At 38.5% G+C, this 19,298-nt stretch overlaps 1 non-coding gene across 1 annotated transcript in view; it reads right to left on the reverse strand.

The window, feature by feature from the left end:
• LOC102287322 (ATP-binding cassette sub-family C member 4) overlaps positions 1-19,298 on the reverse strand; it is a 236,515-nt gene that overhangs the window by 203,853 nt on the left and 13,364 nt on the right. Inside the window, exon 4 of the transcript XR_011466364.1 lies at positions 8,093-8,317. This is a non-coding gene — a transcript (ATP-binding cassette sub-family C member 4). The remainder of the gene's footprint in view (positions 1-8,092; positions 8,318-19,298) is intronic.

The following is a 19,298-nucleotide window of genomic DNA, read 5'->3' on the forward strand; positions in this document are numbered from 1 at the left end:
AGGCACTGTATCTGTCAGATCTAATGCCTTGAATCTATTTGCCACATCTACTGCATAATCATATGGGATTTGATTTAAATCATACCTGAATAGCACAGTGGTTTTCCCTACTTTCTTCAATTTAAGTCTGAATTTGGCAATAAGGAGTTCATGAACTCAGCCACAGTCAGCTCCCAGTCTTATTTTTGCTGACTGTATAGAGCTTACCCGTCTTCAGTTGCAAAGAATATAATCAGTCTCATTTTGGTATTGACCATCTGGTGATGTCCTTGTGTAGAGTTGTCTATTATGTTGTTGGAAGAGGGTGTTTGCTATGACCACTGCATTCTCTTGGCAAAATGCTGTTAGCCTTTGCCCTGCTTCATTTTGTACTCCAAGGCCAAATTTGCCTGTTATTACAAGTATCTCTTGACTTCCTACTTTTGCATTCCAATCCTCTATAATGAAGAGGACATCTTTTTTGTGTGTTAGTTCTAGAAGTTTTTGTAGGTCTTCACAGAACCATTCAACTTTAGCTTCTTCAGCATTACTGTTTGGGGTGTGGACTTAGATTACTGTGATATTAAATGGTTTGCCTTGGAAATGAACAGAAATCATTCTGTCATTTTTGAGGCTGCATCCAAGTACTGCATTTCAGACTCTTTCATTGACTATGATGGCTACTCCATTTCTTCTAAGGGATTCCTGCCCACAATAGTAGATATAATGTTCATCTGAATTAAATTCACACATTCCAGCTCATTTTATTTCACTGATTCCTAAAATGTTGATGTTTATTCTTGCCATAACCTATTTGACTACTTCCAATTTACCATGATTCATAGACAGAACATTCCATGTTCCTATGCAATATTATTCTTTACAGCATCAGAATTTACTTCCATCACCAGTCACATCCACAACTAGGTGTCATTTTCATTTTGGCTCAGCCTCTCCATTCCTTCAGGAGCTATTTCTCCACTCTTCTCCAGTAGCATATTGGGCACCTACTGACCCGGACAGTTCATCTTCCAGTGTCCTGTCTTTTTGCCTTTTCATATCTTCATGGAGTCCTCAAGGCAAGAATGCTGGAGTGTTTTTCCATTCCCTTCTCCAGTGGACCACATTTTGTCAGAACTCTCGACCATGACCCATTCATTTTGGGTGGCCCTACATGGCATGGCTCATAGTTTCACTGAGTTAGACAAGGCTGTGATTCAAGTGATCAGTTTGGTTATTTTTAAATGTAACTTGCTCCTTGGAAGAAAAGCTATGACAAACCTAGACAGCATATTAAAAAGCAGACACATTACTTTACCAATAAAGGTCTGGGAAAACTGGAGCTACATTTAAAAGGATGAAATTAAAGCATTCTCTAATACCATATACAAAAATATACTCAAAATGTATTAAAGCCCTGAATGTAAGACCAGATACTATAAAATTCCTAGAGGGAAATATAGGCAGAACACTCTTTGACATAAACAAAAGCAGTGTATTTTGGGGTTCTCTCAAAGTAAAGGAAATGAAAAAAAATAAACAACTAGAACAGAACTAAACTTAAAAACTTTTTCACTTGGAGAAAGAAATCATCAACAAAATGAAAAGAAAAGATACTAAATCATAGGAAATATTTGTAAATGATATGACCTATATGGGATTAATATCCAACATATATAAGCAATTTATATAACAGAACTTCATAAAAAAAAACAACCCTATTAAAAATAGGCAGAAAGAACTAAATAGACATTTTTCCAATGAGGAAATGTGAATCAAAACCACAATGAGATATCACCTCAGACCTGTCAGAATGCCTTTCATCAAAAAGACCATAAATAACAAATGCTGGTAAGGATGTGGAGGAGAGGTAACACTCATACACTATTGGTTAAAATGTAAATTGGACAGCCACTATGAAGAACTGTATGAAGGCTTGTCAAAGAACTAAAAACAGAACTACCACATGACCCAACAATTCAACTTCCTGTGATATATCCAAAAAAACAAAAACACTACTTCAAAAAAGATACATGTACCACAATGTTCATATAAGCATTATTTACAATTGTCAGGATATGCAAGCAACCTAAGTATCCATCCACATACCTTTTGGGGGGGGCGGGGCAGGTGGGCAAAATCACTGCAGATGGTAACTGCAGCCATGAAACTAAAAGACACATGCTCCTTGGAAGAAAAGATATGACCAACTTAGACAGCATATTAAAAAGCAGAGATATTACTTTGCCAACAAAGGTCCATCTAGTCAAGGCTATGGTTTTTCCAGTAGTCATGTATGGATGTGAGAATTGGACTATAAAGAAAGCTGAGCACCGAAGAACTGACGCTTTTAAACTGTGGTGTTGGAGAAGACTCTTGAGAGTCCCTTGGACTACAAGGAGATCAAACCAGTCAATCTCAAAGGAAATCAATCCTAAATATTCATTAGAAGGACTGATACTGAAGCTCTAACTCCAATACTTTGGCCACGTGATGCCAAGAACTGACTCGTTGGAAAAGATCCTGATGCTGGGAAAGATGGAAGGTGGGAGGAGAAGGGTATGACAGAGGATGAGATAGTTGGATGGCATCACGGACTCGATGGACATGAGTCTGAGCCAGCTCCAGGAGTTGGTAATGGACAGGGAAGCCTGGTGTGCTTGGAAGCCCTGGAAGTCCATGGTGTCACAAAGAGTCAGACACGACTAAGTGACTGAAATGAATGGAACTGATGCTAAATCAAACAAGTCAGAGAGAGAGAGAGATAAATACTTTATGATATTGTTTATAATTGGAGCCTAAAAATATAAGAAACTGGTGAATAAAACAAAAGAGAAATAGATTCACAGATACAGAGAACAAACTAGTGGTTACCAGTGAAGTGGGGGAGCCATATAGTGATAGGGGAGTGGGAGGTACAAACTATTGGGAGTAAGGTAGCCTATAATGACATATAGTACAACACAGGGAATACAGCCAATATCTTATAATAACTGTAAATGGAGTGTAATCTTTAAATATTATATAAAAATTTCTAAAAGATGGAAAAAGAAACAATTCCTTAAGGCTAATCAAGTAGGCAAATTAATGCCTTTGGAAAATGTTTACTTTCTTGTAAGCAACATGCCCCCTGGAGAAGGGCATGGCAACCCACTCCAGTAATCTTGCCTGGAGAATTCCATGGACAGAGGAGCCTGGCAGGTTACAGTCCATGGAGTCGCAAAGAGTTGGACATGACTGAGCAACTAAGACTGTCACTTTCACTTTCAAGCGGCATGCCAGGAAGGGTTCAATTTCTCAAAGGTAACGCTCCAAACACTAGTGTGAAGAGGAAGAAAACCAGGTGGACAATGGCTTACATGTGCATCAAAGAGTAAACTTTGAGCAAAACACCACCTCACAGCTAATATAAGATTTTCATAGTGCACTTCTGGTGAAATTTTCTATTTGTTTATTTAGTTATGGGAGTTAAACATTATCTGCAAAGACAGACTTCTAGATAATTTGTAGGGAAACCTGAGTATTCACCTTCTAAATGGTAGAAGGTGCAACAGAATAACAAAAATGATGATGGAGGACAAGGAAGATGCTTGACTGGAGTATATGGGCATTGTTGCATTTCCCCATCACCTAGGAACAAATTAGCCTATGTTCTACAGTCTATGTGGAGAAGGCAATGGCAACTCAGTACTCTTGCCTGGAAAATCCCATGGACAGAAAAGCCTGGTAGGCTACAGTCCATGGGGTCGCGAAGAGTTGGAAACGACTGAGCGACTTCACTTTCACTTTTCACTTTCATGCATTGTAGAAAGAAACGGCAACCCACTCCAGTATTCTTGCCTGGAGAATCCCAGGGACAGAGAAGCCTGGTGGGCTGCCATCTACGGGGTCACAGAGAGTCGGACACATTTGATGTGACTTAATGGCACCCCACTCCAGTACTCCTGCCTGGAAAATCCCATTGATGGAGGAGCCTGGAAGGCTGCAGTCCATGGGGTCACTGAGGGTCAGATACAACTGAGCGACTTCACGTTCACTTTTCACTTTCATGCATTGGAGAAGGAAATGGCAACCCACTCCAGTGTTCTTGCCTGGAGAATCCCAGGGACAGAGGAGCCTGGTGGGCTGCCATCTACAGGGTCACACAGAGTCAGACACTACTGAAGTGACTTAGCAGCAGTAGCAGCAGCAGCAGCAGCAGCTACAGTCTATGACTGACAGTGACATGCCAGGGCCCCCATTTTCACACTTGTTGCTGTTCTTCAATTGCTCAGTCATGTCCGACTTTGCAACCCCACGGACTGCAGCACACCAGGTTCTCCTGTTCATCAACAATTCCCAAAGCTTGTTCATACTCATGTCCATCGAGTTGGTGATGCTATCCAAGCATCTCATCCTCTGTCATCCCCTTATCCTGCCCTCAGTCTTTGCCAGCACCAGAGTCCTTTCCAATAAGTCAGCTCTTCACATCAGGTAGCCAAAGTGTTGGAGTTTCAGCTTTAGCATCAGTCCTTCCAATGAATATTCAGGATTGATTTCCTTTAGGATTGACTGGTTTGATATCCTTGCAGTCTAAGGGACTCTCAAGAGTCTTTTCCAACACCACAGTTCAAAAATATCAATTATTGGTGCTCAGCTTTCTTTATGGTCCAACTCTCATATGCCTACATGCCTACTGGAAAAAAAAAAAAAAAAAACATAGCTTCGACTAGACAGACCTCTGTTGGTAAAGTAACATCTCTGCTTTTTAATATGCTATCTAGGTTGGTCATAGCTTTTCTTCCAAGGAACAAGCATCTTTTAATTTCAAGGATGTAGTCACCATCTGTGGTGATTTTGGAGCCCCCCCAAAAATAAAGTCTGTCACTGTTTCCATTGTTTCCCCATCTATTTGCCATGAAGTGATGGGACTGGATGCCATGATCTTTGTTTTTTGAATGCTGAGTTTTATGCTAGCTTTTTAACTCCCCTCTTTCACTTTCGTCAAGAGTCTTTCTAGTTTCTCTTTGCTTTCTGCCATAAGGGTGGTGTCATCTACATATTTGAGGTTTTTGCTATTTCTCCCAGCAGTCTTGATTTCATCTGGTGCTTCATTCAGCCTGGTATTTTGCATGATGCACTCTGAATAGAAGTTAAATAACAAGGGTGACAAAATACAGCCTTGACGTACTCCTTTCCGAATTTGGAACCAGTCCATTGTTCCATGTCTGGTTCTAACTGTTGCTTCTTGACCTGCATACAGGTTTTTCAGGAGGCAGGTATGGTGTTCTGGTATTCCCATCACTTTAAGAATTTTCCAAAGTTTGTTGTGATCCACAAATTAAACGGCTTTTGTGTAGTCAATGAAGCAGAACTAGATGTTTTCTGGAATTCTCTTGCTTTTTCTATGATCCAATGGATGTTGGCAATTTGATGTCTGGTTCCTCTACCTTTTCTAAATCTAGCTTAAAAATCTGGAAGTTTTTGGTTCATGTACTGTTGAAACCTAGGTTGGAGAGTTTTGAGCATTACTTTGCAAGCATGTGAAATGAGTGCAATTGTGCCATAGTTTGAACATTATTTGGCATTGCCTTTCTTTGGGATTGGTATGAAAACTGACCTTTTCCAGTGCTGTGGCCACTGCTGAGTTTTTCAAATTTGTTGGCATACAGAGTGCAGCATTTTAACAGCATCATCTTTTAGGATTTGAAACAGCTCAGCTGAAAAACGTGGTTCACTGGAGAAGGAAATGCAAACCACTTTAGCATTCTTGCCTTGAGAATCCCATGAACAGTATGAAAAGGCAAAAAGATTTGACACTAAAAGATGAACTCCCCAGGTCAGTAGATGCCCAACATGCTACTGGAGAAGAGCGAAGAAATAGCTCCAGAAGGAATGAAGAGGCTGAGCCAAAGTGAAAACAATGTCCCATTGTGGATGTGTCTAGTGGTAAAAGGAAAATCCAATGTTGTAAAAAGCAATATTGCATAGGAACCTGGAATGTTAGGTCCATTAATCAGGTTCACATAGCCCAAAGATTAACAAGACTCTGCTCAAAAAAGGATGAAGAAAGATATCTTTAATTGGCTGAGAAAAGTATTCCTAAAAAATAGAAGCTCTAGATAAGTAGCAACCAAGTAAAAGAAGTGCTTGTTTTCATTTAAATTGATTGGTTTTATCTGTCAATGAGGATTTTATTTTTAATGAAATATATATATATTAATGTGCACAACAAGATGTTTGACATAAATGTACACTGGGAAATGATTACTATAGTTAAAACAGTTAACATATCCATTGCCTTGTATAGCTATCTTTTTGTGTCTGCAGTGAAAACATTTATAATCTACTCTCTCAGAAAATTTGAAGTATACAACGTGGTTAAATAAGGATTTTCTAAAATCAAAGAGCCCAGGACAAAGAGATATCTAAGATCTCATTTAACAAGAGCTCTCCAGCACATGACATTTGTGGCAGTTCATTTGTAAAGATATCTGTCGGGAGAAATATCAATAACCTCAGATATGCAGATGACACCTCCCTTATGGCAGAAAGTGAAGAGGAACTCAAAAGCCTCTTGATGAAAGTGAAAGTGGAGAGTGAAAAAGTTGGCTTAAAGTTCAACATTCAGAAAACGAAGATCATGGCATCCAGTCCCACCACTTCATGGGAAATAGATGGGGAAACAATGGAAACAGTGTCAGATTTTATTTTTCTGGGCTCCAAAATCACTACGGATGATGACTGCAGCCATGAAATAAGAAAAAGATGTTACTCCTTGGAAGGAAAGTTCTGACCAACCTAGATAGCATATCAAAAAAGCAGAGAAATTACTTTGCCAACAAAGGTCCGTCTAGTCAAGGCTATGGTTTTTCCTGTGGTCATGTATGGATATGAGAGTTGGACTGTGAAGTGCTGAGCGCTGAAGAATTTTGATTTTGAACTGTGGTGTTGGAGAAGACTCTTGAGAGTATTTTTAATGACGGCAAGGAGATCCAACCAGTCCATTCTGAAAGAGATCAGCCCTGGGATTTCTTTGGAAGGAATGATGCTGAAGCTGAAACTCCAGTACTTTGGCCATCTCATGTGTGAATCTTTTTTGACTCATTGGAAAGGACTCTGATGCTGGGAGGGACTGGGAGCAGGAGGAGAACAACATGACAGAGGATGAGATTTTTGGATGGCATCACTGACTCGAAAGTGAGTCTGAGTGAACTCATTTAGTTGGTGATGGACAGGGAGGCCTGATGTATCTGGCATTCATGGGGTGTAAAGACACGGACATGACTTAACTGATCTGATCTGATACTAGATAAGACTAGAGTAAAATATAAAATAATTTTATAGCATTTCTCAATACAAAAACACTAGAAACATCAAACCAGATTTTATTAAAGCTGCTATAATGCATACTAAAAAAACCCCAAATATTGCATTAAGAAAATAACTTCAATGAATAGCAACATAAATACCCTCTAAAATTGCTAAAAACAAATTAAAATTTCAATTTTTTTCCCAAAACAACCATTTTCTTTAACATTATCAAAAACAATCAGTAACTACAGAAGATCATGAGTAAATCTAATTTGGCACAGATTTCACTTCTATTTTTATTTAATAAGCACAATTATATTAAATGTGACTAGATGCATTATTTAAAATATAATCATTTATTTTATTAAAAACATATTTTTCTCCTAAATTTAATGTTATAGATCCAATCACTGAACTCACTTTTAAACATGACTTTGATGTAAATGAAGGTTTAAATGAAAAACAACAAAATTTCCATGAATACCACAATAAAATTTAGGCAAGAAAACATTGAAAATCAGTTTGATAATTTTGATACCTAATTTTTAATTAGATTTCAGTATAAGTTTAGTGGGTATTATGCACCAGCCTATACATAAAAGTTATCAAATGCAGCCCTGGTCTGATCTCCAAACAAAACTTTTCATTATATATTGGTAAAGTTTTCTCAAACAACAACAAACTGGCTTGAAACAAATATCAAGTATCTCTGGTAAGAAGTAAATGACACAGCAACAAAATTTTTAATCTACAGAAAACTTTCCCAAATGTTTCTGATTCTTCAGAGGATGTACAAACTTTTGTACCAAATGACACTTACCTTGCAGTAAATAATATGGCACATGGCTACTCTTAATCTCATTCCTATACGCTGAGTGTAATAGAAGAAAAAGTTGCACCAGAATGTTCAAATGAAAAAGCAGACATTCAGTACAGCAGTGTAGCCATAGGTTTTGAACAAAACCCCAGAATCAGAGGGATCATAGTTTTTAAAATGAGTAAGTAAATCCTCAAAATATGTTGGTAATAGTACTCTGAAGATTTCCTAAAAGGAAAGGAAAAGAAACCTTAATTAGAAATATAAGCCATACCAGTTTTTCTTATCACAAACTTCAATTTTTTTTAAATTTAATTTTTGTTGTGGTTCAGTTGCTAAGTCATGTCTGATTCTTTGTGACCCCATGGACTGCAGCATGCCAGGCTTTCCTGTCCCTCACTATCTCTCAGAGTTTGCTCAAACTCATGTCTATTGAGTCAGTGATGCCATTTAACTATCTCAGCCTCTGTCACCCCCTTCTCCTTGTGCCCTCAATCTTTCCCAGCATCAAGTGAGTTAGCTCTTTGCATCAGTTGCCCAAAGGATTGGAGCTTCAGCTTCAGCATCAGTCCTTCCAATAAATATTCAGGACTGATTTCCTTTGGGATTGACTGCTTTGATCTCCTTAAAGTCAAAGGGGCTCTCTTCAGAATCACAGTTTGAAAGCATTAATTCTTCAGTGCTCAACCTTCTTTATGGTCCAACTCTCGCATCTGTACACGACTACTGGAAAAACCAAAGCATTGATTATGTCGACCTTTATTGGCACAATAAAGCATAGTTGATTTACAATGCTATGTTAGTTTCAGGTGCTCAACCTTCTTTACAGTCCAACTCTCACACCTGTACATGACTACTGGAAAACCAAAGCTTTGTTTATGTGGACCTTTATTGGCACAATAAAGTACAGTTGATTTACAATGCTATGTTAGTTTCAGGTGTACAGCAAAGTGATTCAGTTATGCATATAGCTATTCTTTTTCAGATTATATTCCCATATAGGTTATCACAGATTATTGAGTAGAGTTCCCTGTGCTACACAGTGCTTTCTGCTCACTGTCTGATGCTTTGCAGCCTTATGGACTGTAGCCTGCCAGGTTCCTCTGTCCATGGGATTCTCCAGATAAGAATACTGGAGCGGGTTGCCATTTCCTCCTCTAGGGGATCTTCCTGACCCAGAGATCCAAACCACATCTCCTGCATCTCCTGCATTAGCAGGTGGATACTTCACCAATAAACCACGTAGGAAGCCCCACGCTATACAGTTGCTGCTGCTAAGTCACTTCAGTCGTGTCCGACTCTGTGCGACCCAATAGATGGCAGCCCACCAGGCTTCCCCGTCCCTGGGATTCTCCAGGCAAGAACACTGGAGTGGGTTGCCATTTCCTTCTCCAATGCTATACAGTAGGTCCTTGTTAATTATTAATATATATTTCATATATAGTAGTGTGTATATGTTCACCTTAAAGTCCTAATTTATTCCTCCTCCTGCCTTTCCCCTTTGAAAACCAAAAGTTTGTTTTTGAAGTCTGTTTGGAACAACGTTCATTTATATCATTTTTTTAGATTCCACATATAACTGATACCATATGATATTTGTCCTTCTCTATCTGACTTATTTCACTCAGTATTATAATCTCTAAGCCCATCCATGTGGTTGCAAATGGTATTATTTAATTCTTTTTTGTGACTGAGTAATATTTCATTGTATATACATACCACATCTTCTTTATCCATTTCTCTGTCAATAGACTTTTATATTGCTTCAAAACTATTGTAAAGTAGTGATGCAATGAACACTGAGGTGCATGTGTCTTTTCAAAATAATGGTTTCCTCTGGATACATGCCCAGTAGAGGGATTGCTGGATCATGTGGTAGTTCTATTTTTTTAGTTTTTTTGAGGAACCATACTGTATAATTTACATTCTCACCAACAGTGTAGGAGGTTTCCTTTCTCTCCACATCTTCTCCAGCATTTATTATTTGCAGACTTTTTGATGATGGTTATTCTGACTGGTGTCAGGTGACAACTCATAGCAGTTTGATTTGCATTTCTCTAATAATTAACAATGTTAAGCATCTTTTCACATGCTTTTTGGCCATCTGTATATTTCTTTTGAGAAATGTCTATTTAGACCTTTGCCAATTTTTTGATTGGGTTCTTTTTATCTATTGAGCTGCATGAGCTGTTATATATTTTGAAGATTAATCCCTTATCAATCACTTCATTTGCAAATATTTTCTTCCATTCTGTGGGTTGTCTTTTCATAAAAGGAGAAATCAATATTTGAACAAGAATAGTGGGGGACTTTAGCACTCCACTTACATTAATGGACAAATCATACAGACAGAACAATCAATAAGGAAACAGAGGCCTAAATGACATATTAGACCATATGGACATTCTATCTGAATGCAGCAGAATACACATTCTCCTCCAGTGTACATGGAACATTCTCCAGGATAGCTAACATGCTGAGCCACAAAGCAACCCTCAATAAATTTAAGAAAACTGAAATCATATCAATCATCTTATCCAACCACAACATTATGGATTACAAATCAACTACAAGGAAAAAACTGTAAAAAAAAAAAAAAAAACACAGATATGAAAGCTAAATAATATCTTTACTAAGCAACCAATGCATCACTGAAATAATCAAAGAGGAACTCAAAAAATACCTAGAGATAAATGAAAACAAAATGATCCTAAACCTATGGGATACAGCAAAAGCAGTTCTAAGAGGGCAGTTTATACTAATACAATCTTATCTCAGGAAACAAGAAAAATCTCAAATAAACAACCTAATCTTATACCTCAAACAACCAGAGAAAGAAGTACAAAAAAAATTCAAAGTTAGGAGAAGAGAAAAAATTATAAATATCAGTGCAGAAATTAAAGAGACAAAGAAAACAATAGAAAAGATCAATGAAACTAAAAGCTGGTTCATCAAAAATATAAGCAAAATTTATAAGCCTTTAACCAGACTTATCAAGAAAAAAAGGAAGAGGGCTCAAATTAACAAAGTTAGAAATGAAAAAGAAAAAGTTACAATGGGCACTAAAGAAATACAAAGAAATATGAGAGACTATTACAAGCAAATATATGCCAATAAAGTGGACAACCTGGAAGAAATGGACAAGTGTTTAGAAAAGTAAAACCTTCCAAGATTGAAGTCTGAACCAGGAAGAAATAGAAAATATGAACAGACTAATCATAAGTACTGAAATTGAAACTGTGAGTAAAAACTTCCCAAAAAGCTTCCCAGGACCTGATGGCCTTGTCCATCAGTCCAGGACCTTTGTCTGGCTGACCAGACAAAGATACCACAGAAAAAGAAAATTACAAGCCAATCTCACTGATGAACATAGGAACAAAAATCCTCAACAAAATACTAGCAAATAAAATCCAACAACACATTAAAAAGATCATACACCATGATCAAGTGGGATTTATCTCAGGGATGCAAGGACTCTTTAGTATATGCAAATCAATCTATGTGATATATTATACTAACAAATTGAAGAATAAAAGCCATATGATCATCTCAATAGATGCAGAAAAAGCTTTCAACAAAATTAAACATCCATTTATGATAAAAACTCTGCAGAAAGTGGGCATAGAGGGAACCTACCTAAACAAAATAAAGGCCATATACCACAAACCCACAGCTAACATACTCAATGATGAAAAGCTGAAAGTATTTCCTCTAAGATCAGGAACAAAAAAAGGATGTCCATTCTTGCCACTCTTATTCAACATAGTTTTTAAAGTCCTAGCCACAGCAATCAGAGAAGAAAAAGAAATAAAGGAATCTAAATTGGAAAAGAAGTAAAATTTTCACTGTTTGCAAATGACATGATACTATACATAGAAATTGCTAAAGCTGCTACCAGAAAACTACTAAAGCTCATCAATGAATTCAGTAAGCTTTCAAGAAACAAAATCAATACCCATAAGCCTCTTGCATTTCTATATACAAACCAGCTTCACCTTTATTATTAGCATATTAAAATGGCATTTTCACAAAATGCTACACTCATGGCTAATCTAAAAGAAAATATACAGATCCACTCTCTTCTATAAGACAAGCAGACAATAGCTTTAAACTTAAGCCAACATTTTCAAGGTAATAAATCCTTGGTACATTGTGTTTGGTACACTGTGGATGCTCAATAAATATTACATCCAGTGTTTTAGAACACATTTAGTAAAACACCAAGTGAGTCTTTGCCTAAGATGAATGAGGAAAAGGTGACAGAAGAAGGATAAGAGATTTGCTTCCATATGAACAAGCCCTGCTGGTAGCCTGCCCCTGTCCCCTGTAGTCTCAACATCCCAGCCTGGCAGAAAAGTCAAGATGGCTCATGTAGGCATGACACACTCCTGCTATCATCCTTTGCTTTAAGAGCCTTTATGAACTGACACATTGGCAAAAAAACAGATCCAATCTTTCCCAGCCAGAATTCCACATGTCAGCAAATCAAGATATCAGACTTTAGCTTTTGTTGGAGTATCACAAATAAACCAGGCTTGGGAGGTTCCCAAACTCTCAGCTCCAGGTGGCACTGCATCAATATATCTCTAGACCTTAGAAGCTGGGATGTTCCTTGGAGTTAAAAATTAAACACAGCAGAAGACAAGCTAAAAATAAAATGTCTGTGGTTCTCCATCAGCCACACATTGCAGGTGTTGGTTTGGAAAAAATGATTTCTTCCCCAGAGCAAAAAATTTAAAATACTAAACCAATAAGTTGGGAGGCATTAGGGCTTAACTCCTGAGTAAGACATTTACAGAAAACAATTGTCTTTCCCCAAAGAAATAGTAACACTTGCCCACCCTGCCAAATAGCCACTCCACCAAACATCCTACTACTTCTTCCCTGTAGTCACACCTTGAGAAAATACCCTTTTTCCCCAGCAAGGAAAATCAAACTCTCAACACGAATTCAAGTTACAAAAAGTAAACACTTAGGCCCTCAACATCATTTCCTCCACAGACTTATCAAAAGACAAAATGCCAAAAGTTTGGAAATCTTTCTGGAATTCCATTTTGAGATAAATTTTTCCTTTAAGCAATCTCCTTACTAACACAGAAAAGGTAAACAACTGACAGGCCTGCTTTGATAATTCTCTTCTTTTATCTGAAGTTGGGGAACCCATGCACAAGAGGAAGGGAAAGTAGAATCCAAAACACCAAACATAAGACAAAACTAACAAGCATTTTCTGCTCAGCCAACTAGTACCCAATCAGGATATGTACAGAAAGCTATTCTCATCCCTCAGATGGGTGTGACACTGAACCCCAACACTCCTGTTTTGTTGCACACACATGTTCACACCCTGTATCAACTGCTTTGTTTTCCAAGAGGTCACAGAAGTTTTCATCTACTATAGAGAAGTAGGGCTTCCCCAAAGGCTCAGCGTTAAAGAATCTGCCCGTAATGCAGGAGATGCAGCAGGAGCTGCAGGTTTGATCCCTGGGTCAGGAAGATCCCCTGGAGAAGGAAATGGAAACCCACTCCAGTAGTCTTGCCTAGAGAATCCCATGGACAGTGAAGCCTGGCAGACTACGATCCATGGGATTGCAAAAGTCAGGCACGACTTAGCAACTAAACAGCAACAATAGAGAAGTAAGCAAATAATGCTTAGTTAAATATGAGTAAGATGATCAAATCAGAGCAAGATGATCAGTTCTCAAAAGCACAAAGGCTCACTATTACCTTTCCAGCATGCTTCATCATTCATTCCAAGGGGCATGAAGAGCTTAAAAGAGCCCCTCATACAATAGATGATAAAACACACTTTTTATAGAGTTTACTGAGATGGAATGGGAGGCTTGCACAGAGAAGCAAGAATGTCAAACTGGACACAGGCACAGTTCCAGCCCAGGTATGGCCAAGGACAGCCCAGTGCTGCAGTCTGCAAACCTGGGGCTCTCCACCAGAAGCCCAGCACTAACACCTGCCTTCCCAAACTGTCCTGAAACTTATGATTGTCTCTGGGAGTCACTGTTGCCTGTTACTCAGCTCTTTGATTTAGCCTAATATTGGTGTAATTATAAAAGAAAGTAAGAGCAATATCACCCACCAAAGAGCATACCAACAGATGAAACAAATTCGGGGGTGGGGGGGAGTGCAAATAAAGGTATGTCATTACTGCTTAAGTGTCAGGATTTTTATACTAAAAGGTATCATTTAATAACCCAGTTGAAAAAAACAGTCTTATTAAAGAGCAATGCCAGTTCATGTCCCATAGCTTGAACTCCTCTGTCTATTCTTGATCCTGAACCTCAACTAGTAAGAAATACAACAGCTGAGAAAATATTCACTATCAGACCTGAAACTAACCAGATAAGTAGGAACAAGGACAAAAATCATCCTCATAAATCCTTCATTTTGACACGAATCTATGACCCAATGAAAATTCTTTCCACAAACCAACTAAAAATAGTTTTATTCCTTCACAAATATTTTCACAACTGTAAAACCATACAAGATTTTTTTAAAGAGCCCAATTTAATTCCACAATGCTCATCATTCAAAGTTCTCTGAGAGTCTCAGAGTCTCTGAGGCAGACATTTCTTGATGGAGTCCTTTGTATTCAGCCTTCTAAAAACATCATCTGTTTGACCCCATGTCTTGGTTCAGGGAACTTCTTACACGTTTGATGCTAGAATTTCCTCAGTGGGTACAATGCCTCCTCAGTGTTTCCCCATGAAACATTTCTTGCCCAATTCCATGATCTTTGATTTAAAAAGAAAGAAAAAAAAATAAAACACAGTATATAGAAATAAGAAATCAGGCAAAGAAAGACTGCTTGAGTCAAACATAGGCAGAAAAGAGTGAGTTTGTGGGAAAATGAACAGGCAGTTAATCTTTAGAATGGGGAAAATGTGACAAGAGTAGAGTTTAGAAAGATCCAGAACTAAGGAGGAAAAGCAGTGAATCTGGGTAAATCTTAACCATCAGGATCCTAGATATACTTTCACTCCTCTTTTACAAAGTGGTCTTCATCCTGACTGCACCTTAGCATCACCTAGGGGAACAATGCAGTTAAGAGCACTCAAAGAACTGAGACCTGCCTCCATAATCTGGTTTAGGTTCAACTGGTTAAGGATGGATCCTGAGTTCCCTCTCCATGGACAATTCTGGGTACAGGAACTAATCCCATGTAAGTATCTGCTATCCTCCTCTCCCACAATGTCATGGCATTTGAGCCTGGAAAAGCTACAGACCTACTTACAAGTACCACAAAGGCTGACTGGATTGGTAGGTGGGTTGATTGGTTGGTTGATTGATTGGCTGTGCTTGGTCTTCATTACTGAAAATAAGCTTTCACTAGTTGCAGCAAGCAGGGGCTGTCTGTAGTTATAGTGCCCAGGCTTCTCATTGTGGTGGCTTCTGTTGTTGCCTAGCATGGGCTCTTGCACATGGGTTTCCTTAGTTGTGGCTCCCAACCTCTAGAACACAGGCCCAGTAGTTGTGGTGCAGTGGGGTTTAATTACCTTGTAGCATGTGGAATCTTTCCAGACCAAGGATAGAACCAGTGTCCCCTGCATTGGCAGGCTGATTCCTAACCACTGGAGCACCAGGGATGTCTACCACAAAGGGTTTTAATCAGAATTCAATATGACATATCATACTTCCAGAAAAATCTTTATGACCCCAAGTCTTGAGGTTCCAATGATGAAATTAAGACCTTTCTGCACAGTAGGAAAAATTGAGTGTTCAGAAAACACTACATTCACAAAATGAAAAGATGAATCCAAATGGGTTTGTTAAGTTGCCTTTAAAAGGAGAAGGAATTAGAATGGAACAAGGATATCACCTTTTTTTAAAAAAAATGTAGCTTTTCTGCTGATTTAACTTTGGAAGCATGAAACCATTATACAGAATTATAATTACAAAACAACTTTTTTAAAAAGCAACTCCTAAAATCTCAGAGTAAAATGAAACAAAAGTAACTAAATATATACTCATCCAATTGGTTGGCAGAGCCATATTAAAAAGAACTATTTTTAAATGGTTTTAAAACAAAATAATTTGAAAATGTACCCTCTGTGTGATATATCTACTTAAAGAGAATATGAACTGCAAAAAATTCTAAAACTGTTTTGAGAAGTCACATTATGGGTGATGGTGTTCATATCATAAGGTAAAACACTTGAATATAATTATATTGTTATCATTGAAAACTGGGATTAGATATGGGACAACAGAGAATAGATGACTGGAAAAAAGAGATATATTATAGATTTAAGAAAAATGAGATGAAGAAAAACACTAATGTCCTGAATCTGATTTGAATTGGAAATACTCATGTAGACTCATGATATGTTTACATTAAAAAAAAAAAAAATGTATTCTACAGCTTCCCTGGTGGTCTAGTGGTTAGAAATTCACCTGCCAAATACAGGAGACTCTGGTTCTATTTCTGACCCAGGAAGATTCCACATGCCAGAGTGTAACTAAGCCCATGTGCCACAACTACTGAAGCCTGAGTGCCCTAGAGCCTGTACTCTGCAACAAGAGAAGCCACCACAGTGAGAAGCCCACACACCACAACCAGAGAGTAGCCCCCATTCGCAGCAACCAGAGAAAAGCCCACACAGCAACAAAGACCCAGCACAACCAAAAATAAAAATAAACCAAATTTAAAAACTGTTAAATGTATTCTCTCTTTTTCCAATCAAAAAGCTGAGAAGCAATAAACAATTAAGCAGCAAGGAGCAACTCTAGTGCTCAGACTATAAACTTTAGATATCATTTCCCACCAAAAGGAGCCAGATTTGTTTGAAGAAATTCTGATACCAGGGCTAGGGGAAAAGCTGTACAAGATGAACTAGAAATATCTTGTCACACCAGAAAGGAAAAAGGCTAGCTAAGCCTACTAGAATATGTACAAAAGACTTAGGACCCAACCTGGATGGATTCCCACTGGCCAAAGATGGCCAAAGTTTGGCTTAAGCATAACAACTGTAATCATCATAACAACTGAAGCACATCAGAAATGCTTAAATACTCTGGGGCTTGACAAAACAAACAAAAAAAATAACAACAGCAACAAAATTCATTATCCCCAGAGGAGAAGCAACTCACTATTTTGAAAACTAGTTTTTAAAATGTAAAAACAGGCAGTTCAAGATGGCAGAATAGAAGGACATGCACTCATCTTCCCCTGCAAGAGCACCAAAATTGCAACTCACTGCTGAACAACTATTGACAGGAGGATGCTGGAACATACCAAAAAAAAAAAAGAAAGATACCCCACATCCAAAGACAAAGCAAGACCCGGGTTCCAGCCCTGGGTTGGGAAGATCCCCTGGAGAAGGAAATGGCAATGCACTCCAGGACTATTGCCTGGAAAATCCCATGGACAGGGGAGCCTGGTAGACTACAGTCCATGGGGTCGCAAAAAGTCGGACATGATTGAGCGACTTCACTTCACTTCACCTCACTCACTTAATACCATTTTGTCATGATTGGTCAACAGAAAAATAATACTCTATATCATGAAAACTACAATTTAATAGAAAAAACTTGTTACCACTTTTTTTTGATTTTGTTTTGTTTTTAATTTTATTATTATTTTTTTAAAAACTTTACAAATTGTATTGATTTGCTTTACATCAACAGATATTCACTATGGGTGTACATGTGTTCCCCACCCTGAACCCCTGCCTTTTACTTCCCTCTCCAACCATCCCCTGGGTCATCCCAGTGCACCAGCCCCAATTTTCCTTTAGTTTGTATTTTCCAAATCCAGATGCATATCAGAATTATCTTGGAATTTTTCAAAAAATACAAATGTATAGGTATTGCTTTTTTTTCTCCAGAGCTTTAGATATATCTCTATTGAACAAAACATGAACTTTTTAAAAAATAACTGGACTGTTTGAGCCAAGATATGGATAGAATGCTAGAACATTTCTCCCCACAAAAAAATAAAAAGAGCATTTAAGCAACAAAGGTTTAGTAAATTCTATAAAACATCTTCTGAATGCTGGCAGAGAACATCAGGCACCCAGAAAAGCAACCCAACTCTTGCAAAGGATGTATAAAAATATAAAAGACAAAAAAAGAGAAAAAGAGGGAGGGACTGGAGTTCCATCCCAGGAAAGAGTCTAAAAAGAGAGAAGTTTCCAAACACCAGGAAACCTTTTCACTGCCAAATCTGTGCCGAGCTTTGGAAGCACAGAGGGCAACATAACAGGGAGAAAAAATAAACAAGTAAAACACAGATTGCAAGCCATACTAGTACTTCCCCAGCGGATTGAATCAGCACTGTACATCACAAACATTGCAAGTGGGGGCTGGGCAGGACAACCAGCATATATTAAGAAAAAAAAAGTAAAAAAATCTGGCCTGAATACCCTGAGCACTGGTGAAATAATTTGGGCTAGCAAACCAGACGGAATATGGGATACTGACCTGGTCGGGAAAAAGCCAGCCCCAACCTAAGACAAAATAAGGCCCACGGGGAACAAAGTTTTGTTAAAAAATAGAATTTTCCCTGCAGACCTTCCCCATCTGGTGACAGGCAGCTAGAGCAGGAAGGGGTTAACGCAGCCCCAGAGAGACTTTATTTTATAAAACTGTAAAAAGGGTTCTTTGCTAACTAAAATGTCAACATTTTCTAACGGTCAACATCTGCCTGAGAAGGTCATGAAAAGTTTTACACCCAGATAAAAAGTGGCGGGACTTTATCTAGTTTATATTGGAGTTCGCCAAACACCTCATCACCTGAGCTGCTCGGATATAAAGGAGCACAAAATGCAGGCCCAACTGAGTTGGATCGCCTCTGAGGACTACCCGAGTGCCTGAACCTGAGCAGCTTGGACCTGGGAATCATGTTCAGCCCAGGGCTGGCCCCGGATTGAACGGAACAACCAGAGCCCGAGCAGTGTGGGCAGGGGACAGGGACAGCGCCAAGTGGGGCAGACCCAGTGTGGCTGAGGCACTCCAGGACAAACGCCAGTGTTATTTGTTTGCAGCATCCTCCCTCCCTCCCCACAGGGTTGTTGTTATGCAAGACTGAACAAGTGAGCCTAAAAAAAAAGTTTCACCGACCCCTTTGTGTCAGGGGAGAAGTCAGACACTGAAGAGACCAGGAAACAGAAGAAGTTATACCAGAGGGAAATAAATGGAAGCTACAGGCAATAGATTAAAACCCGTGGTTAGTGCAGTGGGACTACATAGAAGGGGC

The sequence above is a fragment of the Bos mutus genome, chromosome 12, assembly GCF_027580195.1.
Source record: "Bos mutus isolate GX-2022 chromosome 12, NWIPB_WYAK_1.1, whole genome shotgun sequence".
Classification (NCBI taxonomy): domain Eukaryota; kingdom Metazoa; phylum Chordata; class Mammalia; order Artiodactyla; family Bovidae; genus Bos; species Bos mutus.